We start from the raw sequence: 14,383 nt of genomic DNA on the forward strand, positions 1-14,383 counted from the left end.
TGAACAAATATGAGACAGATAATTCAGAACGAATCAGATTTTTACAGAACGATTCAGAAACAGATCAGATTATAACCAACAGAACACTGTTACTCATCTCATTTCCATGGTCAAATTGTCCCCAATATGTTACTCCTCTAAGGGGTGAGGTCCAGAACTCGATTTTATACCCACCGGTGGGCGCCAGACAGAAATGGTTTTATACCCACCATTGGGGGGCCAAACAGAAATGGTTTTATATCCACCATTGGGGGCCAGACAGAATCACAATTTTCGTCCCATTTCAAATTGAATCGTAACAGTGTACACAAAATTCAGAGACAACTAGACAGAACTTATCAGATTTCTCAGAGCTTCAGATTTTCAGACAGACACAGCGGAATCAAAGGAATTCGAAGATCAAACAGAACATATCATCGATCGAAATTTTAAACGTAGTGCACAGTAATTTTCGAAAAAATGACATACATTAGCATGTCATGTTATTTTTATACAAAGAGCAAAATACAATGAAATACTTAACAAAAGCCCACTTATCGAATTGTGAAGGTGTACTTTGAGTTGCTCAAATTTGGACGTATGAAACTTGTCGAATTCCTACCAGATGCTGACCGAAATTTGGACAGATCCTCCCCACAGTGTTGACAATAATTTCCAGTATGAAAACAACGGCACGAGATTTCCTTCCTTCTTTCTTGCCTTCGGCCGAGATGGTGCCTTATGTATGGGCCGAAACTTGGGAGTCTTTGGAGGGATTTTTGAAGTGTGATTTTTGTGAAGTATGAGATGATATTTATAGAAAAATTTTGGCTTTTGATCTCCCATTCAGCCGAGACTTGGAGCCCAATCATGGGTGTAAATGTGATCAAAAATTATATACATTCCTCAAAGGTCACCTTGGTTTTCTAAAGGATTATTCTTGCAACATTAGTTTGTCCAAACCCTTAGCTCCCCTTTTTGGTCTTACTTAGGACAATATTGGTTGAGTTTCATTGAGCTGAAAGTTTGAGTCCTTGAGCTGGGTTTTATTCCTCTAGTGACGACTCTTCAATGGACGCTATTTCTTGCAGTTTGGCTTCATGTTGGGTTAATCTTCGAGCTTTGAAGCTATTTCCTCGAGTTAAATTAGCTGAAATCTAAGTTCATATTTAAGTTCTATAGTTAGAATGAAAGTTGTTGAAGCTTAGATTAAGCTAAATTTTAAATTTGTATTCCTTACATGATTTGCTCCGGGTCGAATTTTCCGGGTTCTCACAGAATCATTAGAAACAAAATAACAAATTTTGTTAATTAGAACATGAAATGTTCCAACAGTAAGAATTTCACCTTGCATGTTTTGACATTAGATATCATTAGATGATAAATGTTATGAACAATAAGTTGTTTGATCTTGAATCACACTGATGATAATGGTGTGGATATGATGATAAAGGAACTGCCAAAAGAAAGCTTGAGATGTGTTGTTTGAGCACACGTGTCACTCCACATAGTAGGAAAAAGAGGGAGATTTGTAGGGTGGATTTCCTGATGTGAATATGGCCCAAATCCGATAAATCTGGCCTATATGAGACCAAGCCATACGAAGAATTAAAAAGGTGTGTCTTACTCTAGTTGAAAACACAACGAACCGTCAAAAAGAATACACAAAATATATAGAGAAAGAGAACATTTTAGGATATGAGCATCCCTACAAATCAGTCAACTTACATAAGCGTTTAAGACTTATTAAACTGGATCAAACTAAAATTTGGTCAACAGATTCATAAAGAAATAAACTATATTGTGAACGGTAGATATCGGGTCTTATGGTCGTTTGAATCAGTTTAAGGAGGACGAATTGAGGCTGTTGGTTTTTTCTCGTGTATGACGTGTTGTCTGCTTGTAAAGGCCTTTTGCGGAAATCTAACCGTCGCATTGTGCTCAAATTTGGACATAATATTCAAAACGTCATGAGATACATTCTTGATGACGTTGATCAGATATGGAGCTCTGTGTCGATGAGAATTGTAACGCCCTAACCCGAGCCACTACTAAACATACTAACAAGCATGTAAAATTTAAACTTGATACAACGATTAAAAAATAGGAAACCAAATAACTTAATCAACTTACCACTCAAATAAAAACAGAACAATAATCTCAGTCTTAAATGTTAATACAACCATATAGAAAACATAATCTTACACGAGAATATGAGAAATCAAATAAAACCTCCATTGGATCACCATCGAAAACCCAACAGCTCTAAACACTATCATGGACGTCTGAACCGTCCAACCTAAGATCCGCTACATGGAATTCAGTGCCCAAGATGAAAATAAGGACGTGAGCGGCAATCGTCCAATACGAGAATGTACAAATATACAAACTGATATGATGCATGTCAAATGTAATATGCTCGGATATCAATTATCAAGTCAAGAATCTCATGCTTAGTCAGAGGACGCATGAGTGTGAAGTCTCTGATTTTCCTTATGCATGTATTGACTATCACACTCATCATCAAGACGTGGACCTACAATGTTCAGGGTCATCATAGCCCGTGGGTCCCGTCGGACATTGTAGCTCTCGATGCCCATCCGTTCACAATACAGAACATGGTTAAGCGGCCCTAACAAACAAGGCATATCTCAAAGGATATCAGGCCCATCATGATATGTCTTGCATAATATGACAAAGAAATAATACATGTATGATGTGAAAGATAAATATGCAACATATAAGTGTGTATATTACACTTAGATATCTCAGTCAGTACATAACGAACTTCACTAAATCAATATGACAGAAAGTTTACTCGTTTGAACCTAGACAATATCAACATAATGAAAGCACTATCAAGTCAGATTCAGAATTATCAAACATGCTTCAAAGTTTTTCCTAATCATCTTTGAACAACTATTTAAGGCTTTAGGATTATACCTGCCTCCGTCGTTAGCCTGCTGATGATGTCTCGATCTGCATGTCCCGGTTCACCGACCCCTCCTCAAGACGAAACTAGCTTCGAAGCTTCCCGACACTAAACTGTCCTAGAAACTGGCTAGAACTCGAGAAAGAGTAGCTGAGGGAAAGCGGTGTAGGAAACAAATGAAATCAGTTTCCATTTATAGGCTGCATCCTGACTAGTTCAGAAGATCCGAAATCAATCTTATCTGTCACGTGTTATAATCTCATTCGTCTAATTAGATTTTTCAGGATAATATAATCTGAAGTAGATTGGGTTGTCCATTTTAAATTCGATGAATCTCAACATGTTGCTCCCGAAATATCTTTCCTTAATAATTCTTAATTAACTTTATTTAATTATCTCTTAATTAGTACTCATTCAAAATAAAGATTCAGGTCATTACAGGATTAGGTTATAAAAAATAGGCTTTTGGGTGAGATCTTTGAAATTATCTTCTATTGTGATATCTTGATAGTTATTCGTGATTGCGTATTTGTTGGCTTGGTTGTGAACTGGTTGTAATCTCTTTATTCGTTATAATAGAGATTATTTTGGTGGACTCCGGTCCCGTGGATTTCATTCCACGTCGAGGAAGTTTTTCATATTAAAAATGGCTCGTGTTGTTTATTATGATTTGATTGTGCATGTTGATTTTAGTTGCTCTATTTGATATTGTTTTTTTGCTAGCTTCACACGAGATTGATAATTTATTCCACTGCGATATTGGTTAATATAGTTTAATGGCAACAACAATTTTCTTCATTTTCTAAGATTTTAAGTGAACATCAATTCGAACCGACGCCCATATGTGATCCTCACCAAGATTACAGAGCAAAATAATGGAGGAAAGTTTGAGGTTGCTGATTCTTACCAATTGGGCACTGCCGTTCAAGGTTATTGAAGATCAATTAGATGGAAATTTCAAGAAATTCAAGATATGGAAAGATTACGTTTGTGATGTGATCAACATAAATCAAAGCTGTAATCACTTGATCAACACCAAAAAAAAAAAAAAAAAAAAAAACTCTTTCTTCCTCACAAAATACTCTAATTTATAAACCATCTCAACTTAAACATAAATATAATTCATTTAACCATTGAACAACTACTTTCAAAATTAAAGATATAAAACAAGATATGATTAGACACTACGGCAATAAAAGCTGGAATGACTTGATCGGTACCGTAATTTCTATGAGGCATCGCATTAAATAGAGATTTCTCCCTCACATTTTTTCTAACAAAAAAGCTAATTTACTCTGAAGAGCGCTTCAAGCTCGAAGCGCACAAAAGTGCACTTTCATGGAAGCCATGCGCTTTGGAGTTCACCGAAGCACAAGTTGTGCGCTTTAGCGCGTGCTTGATGCGCTTTTGAGTGACAACTATGTCTTGTATATTTGTCTCGTTTTCATCCTTGTGGACAAATTTCAATTTCGGCATGCTATCTAATGATTTTTGCAATTTAGTCATTTTTCCTACGTCAGCTCCGATACGGCTCTGATGTATTCCTATGGAAAATGAATAAAACTGTCAAAAATTGAAATATATAAGACTTAAAGACCGAAATTAGACAACACATAGGATCAAAATAGAAAAGAAACAAATGTATAGGATCAAAATTGCAGTTTTCCCAAAAAAATAAGCCAAAATATGAATTTCATAAAAGGTTTTGGGGGCCAACCAAAAGTGGCTCCACTTCAAGGAAAAAAACGCCATGCTAAATCATTTCCATGTCCATCTTAGCAAATTGCAAGGTGAAACAACAATATGCCTCAAGAGTAGTTAGAAAATATTAACAAATAGAAGTCCAATCTTACTGGTCAGCATATGAATGTCAACAAGTCACATATAGATCTAAGAGATCAAAACATTCAAGCCCATTGGAATCAAAAGTAATAGGGATGATTCTTAATAACTAAGAAATAAAAAAAACTTAAGGTTTACCTTAGTACATTGTGCCGAAAGCAGTCCCATCATCTTCAAAATTGAACCATCTTAGAGTAATAACTAGATACAAATTGCAAGCTTCCCCATATATTCATCAGCAACCCCATAATCAAGGCTAAGCTCTCTCATAGGAGGGATATTTTCCAGAGCAAACAGCATGAGGTGAGGAAATGACACATTATTGTGATCATACAACACAAGTTGCACCATAACATTCGGACATGAACTGTGGCTCATATAGCATGCCAAGTTCCTCATTCTTGATACATCCATGGCAAAATCCAAAGGAGGGATTGCTGGATATTCAGGACGAACATAGTCGGAAAATACTTTTGATAAATCACCCCATTCAGTCCATCTGTCAGCAAAGCGACTCGGGTAAATTAAACTATCACCATTCATAGTGAAAATCTGAACTTGCTCACGAGTGAGAACAACTCCAGCATACTCACAAATAAAGGAGCCAGCTTGGATCACGTCCAACGATCTAACACCCCAACCAGTCTCCCTCGACCTAAACACTTCAAATCGATTCTTAAGACCCTTTTGGCTCACACGATTCTGGCAACCAGGGGGGCAGCTACAATTTGGGCCACACTCAAAAATCAATGGCTTTCCCCTTCACCAGAATCCCATGCATATCATATGCAAACTCACCTCCATTTTTCATTGCACAAAAGCAATCATTTAAACATGCCCCAACGCAGTTACATCCAGTGATTCCAGTCTTGTTCCCATAAGTAGATACATATGAAGGGAAGATCGTCGTTGTCAAATATTCAAAATGTAGAGGGTCATGGTCCCCATCAATATCATTAAAGAAAACCACAGGAAAACTCTCCTTGTTCTTCGACAAATCCAGTGTCACAAAACCCTTAGGCCGCACATCCAATGGCTTAGTCCTCAAATTATATGCAAACTTAATCACATTACTCCCCATTTCCACCTGATTCTCAATCCTGACTAGCTTAAACTTAAAAATACCAAACCCCGACTTCCCCACATCGAACCAAGTCTCAACAATTCTATACAAACCATCATAAACATAAATTTTACCACTCACACCACCCCCGAACTTCAAACCACGGATAACCCTTACCTCAATTCCATAGTTCATGCTCCTCTCCAGTGCCAAATTCCCACATTCTAATTTCTGATGCACAACCTGCTTCCCATTCTTGTCCTGTCCACCGTGGCCCGTGTATATAACAACATCCCCAGAATCTTCATCATCCTCATAACCTCCCGAAACAATAACACTGGTCGCAATAGGCTCCCCGTTCGAGCTATGGCTAGCTGGCACATAATCAATCCCAGCCTGTGGCTGCCCGTGCAATCCCAAAACACACAATTCCATCCTAAAATAAAATACATCCCCAATCATCACTCCAGGTATATCACCCACTATCCGTTTATCGCGATTCACCCACAATCCTCGTTGTCGCATCAATGCCGCAGCTTTCAAGTCCGCCCTCGTCCGCTTATTCAGAAAGAGCCCATTATCAACATTCTTGTGCATTTCATCTCCAACAACAGCAAACACCCGTAATGAATCGTAGAGACTCCGGGTCTTACGAATTAACTCGCGATAGTACCTATGATCTTCGGATTTCATATCAGTGACCCGAACGAGTTCAGCAGACCGCTGCTCATACTTACGGGTGCAGGGAGCGATAGCTTTCGAGAGGTGGGATTCAGGCTCGGGGACGGGGACCAACGCCAGAGAATCCGGGTCGGAGCCGGGTAGGACAGAACAGTATCCGTTTTCGTCTGGGCGTTGTGCGAAGGCAGAGCGGAACAGCTCAGAAATGCGGGAAAACTCAGAGAACACATCGGAGGTGGCGGAAGTGGACTGGGGAGGTGGTGTGGACATGGGTGGAGGAGGCGCCGCCGGAAGTGATTCATCCATAAATTCCAGCTTTGGTTCAATTTTGGGTAGAATTTTAGGGGCTGCATGGTCTGGACAGAGGTTCAAATCTTGAAATTGAACCGTAGAATTCGAACCCATTCCGAATTTTCTTCAGGGTTTGTGAAAATTTCTTGCAAGAATCGTGAAGAATGAAGATCCGAGAGATTATGAAATGGTTTGTTGTCTGTGAAGTTTCGGGCAAGGACATTCAAATAAGCAAAATGCTTGGGAGAATGTGAGAGGAAAACACAGCAATTAATTAATCGGATTAAAATATGGATAACACATTCCCAAAAACACAGAAATAATCTAATATTTCAATTTATATTTGTTCCCGCTGAGACGCATTGCACACGTATTAAATACTATATGTTTGGTCTAAATATTTAATCAATTTCACAAAAAAAAAATAAATAAATAAATAATATTTTATCTAACGTAACACGAACTCGCGCGTGTATTATAAGTCATACGATAAGTCTAAAGATGTAACTAATTTCTTCAAAAAAATATAAGTAATTAATAATTTATCTTATATTAGTTCCAGTGACACGCCCAGTAAAGATGATATAATAAGTTTAAAACTGTAATTAAATTCTTTTAAAAAATAATTAATAAAAAAATGTTTAATTATCTAATATTTTATTTTAGTTTTATTAAGATTATATTAGTTTGTGCACGTGCGTTTTGTTTAGCGTAGGTTAATTATTTTTTCTTAATATTATTAACTAGCATGTATTAAATATTAGAGCAGATATCTTGTGAGACGGTCTCACGAATCTTTATCTGTGAGACGGGACAATTCTACCGATATTCACAATAAAAAATAATACTCTTAGCATAAAAAAGTAATATTTTTTCATTGATGACCCAAATAAGATATCTGTATCACAAAATACGACCCGTGAGACCGTCTCACACAAGTTTTTGCCTTGTTGGAGTACTATTTTTTCGCATTCAAGTTGCCACTGAAGTTTAAAATTTTCAATTTATATGATTTAAAACATTCATAGGGTATTTAGATCTGTTTATCTTTGCGTATTTGTTCACGTGTAGACTACACTAGAAATCTTACACGAATTTGCGTTGAGTTTAGATCGCTAAATTCCAGAAATCTGATAGTGATGAGGTTGTGGAAGTGGCCGAAATTGTTTGTGAAAATTGGGATGGCCGAATTTTGTGAGGGAAGAGTGGAGAAAATCTTTGGCAAAAAATTTTTCTACCAAAATCTTTAAGTAAATCTTGTGTCATTTCATATAACCTTTAATAATATATTTTTAGACTTTGATTTCTAATCACATCAAAAATTTCGCTAGGACTTACAATTCTAATCACAAAAAGATTCCTATTTTCATTAATTAACTAAAATTCTCATGTTGTATATATCATGAAAAGTCGACTTTTGATAATGCATATATATACATATATATATATATATATATAAATCTATACATACATATACATGTGTATGCAGACATATATGTAAATTAAATAATCATATATAATTTCTTAATTAATTATTAATTATTAGTCAATTCTAAATCCCTCTATAATATTTTATGATAAATATGTACATAAATTACAATAAAACACAAGCCAAAAGTTGGCTCGTGGGCACCTATCTAACAATCTCCCACATGCCTTATAGCCAACTATCCGTAGATTTCAAACTCTGATATAAATCTAATTGGGCGTGACGTGCTAATGGTTGGAAGCAAGAGATTCAAGGAATCATTGAATGGACTCATGAGCAATTAAGAAGAGTTTGGAAGCAAGGTGTCAAGTCTCAAAAGGTTCGTGATGCATGGAAGTGAGTTTGAGGATCATAAGATCGTTGTTCAAGTGTTAAATGATGAGGAGGACAGAAGCCTTCGCGCTAGGGCAGTTTTTTCTCGCGCCCCAGCGCGTATAATGCCAAAACATCACCCGGCACCCGAGGGAGCCGCGCTAGGGCGGTCGAGTTCTGCGCCCCAACGAGTGGCTGGCGCTAGGACGGTCCAGTTTCTATTCCGTAGTTACTGTTCTAGACTGCAAAATCCAAAACCCTTCGCCGCTAGGGCAGTCAATTTTCGCGCCCCGTCGCCGCCTGTGGAAAAATGCTTATTTCCTATTTTAGAGTCCAAATTATTTAGCAAATATATTTTTGATATCGTTTGTTTTGCAGAACATATATGGACGGATTTTTTCATTATCAAACACCTTATCTTGAGTTTATACAAAAGTTTTGTGAGTTTTCTCTCAATTTTTCAAGGCTTTGCTTTGTCAAATAAAAATAAAATTTATCAAATATTTAATCTTTGTGAAGTTTGTCAATTGTTTTTAAACAGATTGCCATAGACAAGTTCTTTGAAGGTTCGTCTGAATTTTGATTGTTTCATACTATTAATATTTGTTGCAAAGTTCTTGTAATTTAAAGGTGAATATTACAAATCGTTGATTGTTTCAAAAGATCGGGACAACACAACGTTCTTTTTTCATCGAACCGAAAGCGTGACTCAATTTTTGACCGCGTTTTCTTTTTGTGATTGAATAATCGTATAAGACTCATTGAAACATCTACTACAAAAAAAATTCTATTAGTTTTTTTTAAACAAGTCTATATTTCGAAATTCTCAAAATTATGCATGCATGCATTACTGTTGAAAAATACAGTTTTTAAAAATAATCGTAATTCAATGAAAAATAATTTATTGTGGTTCAAAAACTTTGACAACTTGGGCGTCAATGATGTGCGTAAAATAAAACCAAGTAAAAATCCTGAAAAAAACACCAACGTATCATAACAAACATATAAACTGATCATATCTACTCAAAACTCAAGAGAACGTGATGTGCGGAAAGTATGGTCCTCGGGCCGTGTGGGCACATCCAGCCCTGCCTACTCAGAATTCGGCACCTTCAGCCTCCTCAACAACATGCTCACCTGCATCATTTTCACACCTAGTGAGTCTAAAGATCAACACACATGTAACGTTAATATCAAATACATATACATACATGCAACAGTGAAAAATACTATAATCAACATACATTTCATAAACTTAAGAAGTCGTATGCATAATCATAACCTGTCAAATCATAATCATTTTCATAACATATAACCTCGTATCAACATAAACGTGTTTGTTTTATTAATTTTAATTTCGTTCATCAGCTGTGACTTTCGTATCATCGTATTAGGCGATGGATCCATCTACGTATAACCGCGATACCCAGAGGCGGGGACATCAGCGACAGTATTACCTATCCGCCGAGCCTTGGCCTTACATATAATCGTATTAAGAAGTCATCGTATTAGTCACAACCAACTCCAATCCTTCAAAACATGTTTATCAGATTCATCACTAATAAAAATTCATGCATATATATAAATTTTCTTTAAAATCAAGCATGCAATGTATTTTCATAATTTCATAAAAAGATTATATTCGCGATACATAAACATTTAAAAACATGATAAATTTGTGCTCTGGACGCTGCCATGACTAAACTCTCGACTCGGGTGCAAAATGATGAAACCCAAAATGATTATTTTACCCCTGGACCTTTAAATTTCGACCTGAAGCTTACCAAACTCCTTAAAACACCTCAAAATATATTTACAAATATTTCTTAGACGTAAACTCGATCCCATTACAAAATTTAATCGATTCGTTTTAAAACTAGGACCGGAGTCTCGGTTTTAACTCGAATCGACCTGAAACTTAACCAAACTTTTCCAAACTTTTACTACACCCTACCAGCACTAAAACCACATGTTCTAGTCCACTATGACCCAAGAAAAAAAGACCAAAAGCTGCTGGAATTTTTTGAGCAAGATGTTTTCAAAACCCTAGTACACTAAACTTGCAACTTATCGACCTTCTACAGGCTCGGACCAGCCTTGGAACAACCCTTCCTAGCCCACCTTAGGACCTTATGGACCAACCTAAGCCCAGCCCTCAGCCCCATGCAAGCAGCACGAAGCACACACTATCTATTACCTGAAGCTGCACCACCCGAGCCAAATCCCCGTTCACGCGATCGGCCGGCTCCAAGGTTGGTTCCTGCGGTGGTCGAGCCTCTACCAAGGTCTGGTCCATGGACCGGCCCCGCCCTTTACACGATCTACAATCAAAACGAGCCAACCCCTCAACTCAACTCCCCTCGGCTCTAAGCTTGACACTCCTACCCTCGACTCCAGCCTTATGTCACCCCTTTACCATCATGAACATCTCCTTAGCCTTGACAACATGGCGGCCCCTCGCAGCCAATCATTAAAACGTGAGCATGTGACATAAAGATGCAATTTTCATGACAAACCTTAAAAAAAAACATGAACACAAGTTAGATCGAGAGATTTCCATGCATTTACACAAATTTTTCCATAATATTAGCGTGAATGAAGAGAAAAGAAGATACATGCATGCCTTGATGTGTAGATGCTCACAAAATCGAAGAAACGTGCGTCGGAGAAGCACCAGAGGAGCGGGGAGAAAGCTTGTTTGAAAGAAAATGGAGTGGCCGAAACTTTGCTGCTGTATTTTCGAAAGAAATCTGAATGGGGAGGGAGGGGTGGTTGTTAGGTGTTAAATAGGGTTAGGATTTATTTAAGGGTAGTTTAGTTTAATTAAAATGTGCACTAATGGGCTTCAATAAAAATAAAAGAGCTTTGAGCCCATTATGCAATAAAACAAACCCAAAATAACATTCTTGAAAAATATTTCGTTTAGGTACATTTTTAAAAATATTGCTCAAACCCTCAAATAGTCCTCTGGTTCGATAAAATTTGTGTACAGATTAAAAATATGACCGACGAAGTAAAAATACCCACCAAGACCCAATTTTCGAAAAATACCCTTAAAACACTTCAAATTAATTAATTGAAATTAATCATTCAATAAAAATATTTTTCCTGATAATCCCCGGTCTCCGTTCCTCATTCGAGCGCGAAGGCAACTTAAAACCTTAATGCATAAAACTTTAAAATAATCATGAAATAAATCATACTCAAGCAATAAACCATGCATTAAATACATAAATATCATTAAACACATATTTTAAAATAAAACCTTAGATTGCATGAATTCAGGTTACGTAGATCGAATTTCCTGGACCTTACACTCATTGTTTCACGATGCTTCTCAAACAATGGTCCTAGCAGGGGTTATGTCAGTTTATCGACAACATTCTTTTTGAGGAATGACATCCAACTATTGAACAAAATTCCTCATCCACACAGCCACCTTTGTTGTAGTTGATCCAGCTATATATTCAGTCTTAGTGGTTGAATCTGTTGTTGTGCCTTGTTTGAAACTCTTCTAAAAGACAACACCACCATTGAGCTTGAATACAAATCTAAAGGTTGATTTTGAATCATTCACATCTGATTGGAAGCTAGAATCAATATAACTTTCTAGTTTTAATTCTTCACTCCCGTTAACCAAGACAAATTCTTAGTTCTTCTCAGGTACTTAAGAATGTACTTCACGACCTTCCAATGCAATAGATCGGGATTCGACTGATATCTGCTTGCAACACTCAACTCAACTATAATATTAGGTCGAGTAGATATCATAGCATATATATTCTGCCTATAGCAGACACATAAGGGATACAATTCATGGTTTCTATCATATCGTTAGTCTTAGGGCACATAGACTTAGAGTCACACCATAATACATTGAAAAATATCCTCTCTTTGACTCTTCCATAGAGAATCTCCTCAGTATAGTATCGATGTTAGTCCATGTAAACCACAAGAATAAAAATTATTTAATTGCTTATTTATTTTATTTAATTAATTTTAAATGCTTAAATGATATATTTTTATAGGATTAAATTTTTAATTGTCTAAATTTGCATGATTTCATGAAATTAAGGATTTCTGCCCGGATATTCGATGTTAGGCATGGAAAAAGAGACCGGAGACGAACAAGATGAAATTTTTTTTGATAAATATTTTTAAAGCTCGATAATATGATTAAAATTTTCTAAAGATGCTGGAGTCCAAATTATTTTACGAGTCGAACTTTATTTTATTCGAGAGGCCAATTTATGTCAAACGAATGACTTTTATGGACTCGAGAGTTATTAATTTTGAAAACTATTGTTGTAAACTTATATTTTATGATTAAATGAGCCTTAATGGGCCCAAATTAATTAGTATTAATGTGCTTAATTAATCCTATGCCCAAGAACCTAAAACCCTAATTTCTAAACACCTAATCATCGAAAATTACAAAACAAAAACCTAGGGTTCTGTTAGAGTAGGTGCCCGTCGAGCCAAGTGTTGGCCGAGTGTTCACAATGAAACTCTATGTAGAAGCAATCTTTATTTTAATAATATTTGAAATTATTGTTTTGGCAAATCTTTATCTGTATACCCATACTAGTTGCATAGATAAAGCCCTTGAATATACAAATAGTAGAAAGAATATGAGATGCTCATATGATGAGTATCATGAAACTCATATTTGGAATACTGTATATTCTAAACAGTTCCTAGTCGATTCAGCTGCCGCTAAGAAGGATATAGGCCGCTAGAGTTCGAGACTAGTATCTGCGATGTGAGTACCATGTTTCATTGGTAGGGGACATTGTGATGTCCGAGCATGCAGATAGGTGCTCCTGGTAGAGTGCACTGAACAACCCTCCATAAAGAACCTTCCAAGTGGTTCTCACTTATCGAGTGGAAACGTCCTGGTTTATGGTTGTACACCATTAATCCTTATGACCCGGGACAACATTGAGACTCTATGTGCTAGCATTACACTTTGACTTGTTTACCGACTCTCAAGGGGTCATCGGGTGGCAAGGTTGGGTGTTTTGTCGATACATATAGGAGTCGATGCATTGTAGTCGGGGATTCACCGCTTACCTTCGGGTATGGATATCCTATGTGTATGTAGTATTAAATCTCTGATCAGAGTATGGTGGTAATTATGAAAGGGGTTTCATAGATTACACCATCGATGCAACTACAACATGACACATAGTATCGATTCATTGACAGCACTCGATATACCAATGGTTGTCGAATCGGTCGGGATATATGAGTTGAAGGGACCGTACTGTACGCTAACCATAATTGAATGGTTCTTGCAGGCACTATCATTTGATACCTAGGGAATCATGTAAGCGATGCTGCTAGGCGTTTAACATGATTGGTTGGGTACTATCAGACTTGAGTTCTGACGTTCTTGTTGTCAAGGAGTTGATAAGTAAGAATGGAGCAATTGGGGTATGCTCATATAAAGACATGTTTGGTCCGAATCACATGGAGATGTGAACCCACGGCTAGTTGTATCAATGAACCATTGAGGGCCACACAAGTACTAGCTTTCTAGATCCCGTTGAGAAGTAAAATAGTTCAAAGTGTTGAACGGCTTATAAATGAGTTTATAAGCGTAAGGAAAAATAGAAGCATGACTTCTATGAGAGAAATGTAACTTTTAATTTATGAATGTGTTCCTAAATTAAAAGTAGGCCAAGTGAATAATGTATTTGAAAATTGTGATTTTCATAAACATTATTATGGACTAAATTAAATTAATTCAAGTGTTGAATTAATTAAACACTAGTGGACCTAGTAGAGTCCA

General features: G+C 36.8%; 1 pseudogene; it reads right to left on the reverse strand.

Moving 5' to 3' along the window:
- Window positions 1–4,499: 4,499 nt before the first annotated feature.
- On the reverse strand, window positions 4,500–7,056 carry LOC142551198 (histone-lysine N-methyltransferase family member SUVH9-like; annotated as a pseudogene).
- Window positions 7,057–14,383: the final 7,327 nt, after the last annotated feature.

The sequence above is a fragment of the Primulina tabacum genome, chromosome 7 (assembly GCF_025594145.1).
Source record: "Primulina tabacum isolate GXHZ01 chromosome 7, ASM2559414v2, whole genome shotgun sequence".
Classification (NCBI taxonomy): domain Eukaryota; kingdom Viridiplantae; phylum Streptophyta; class Magnoliopsida; order Lamiales; family Gesneriaceae; genus Primulina; species Primulina tabacum.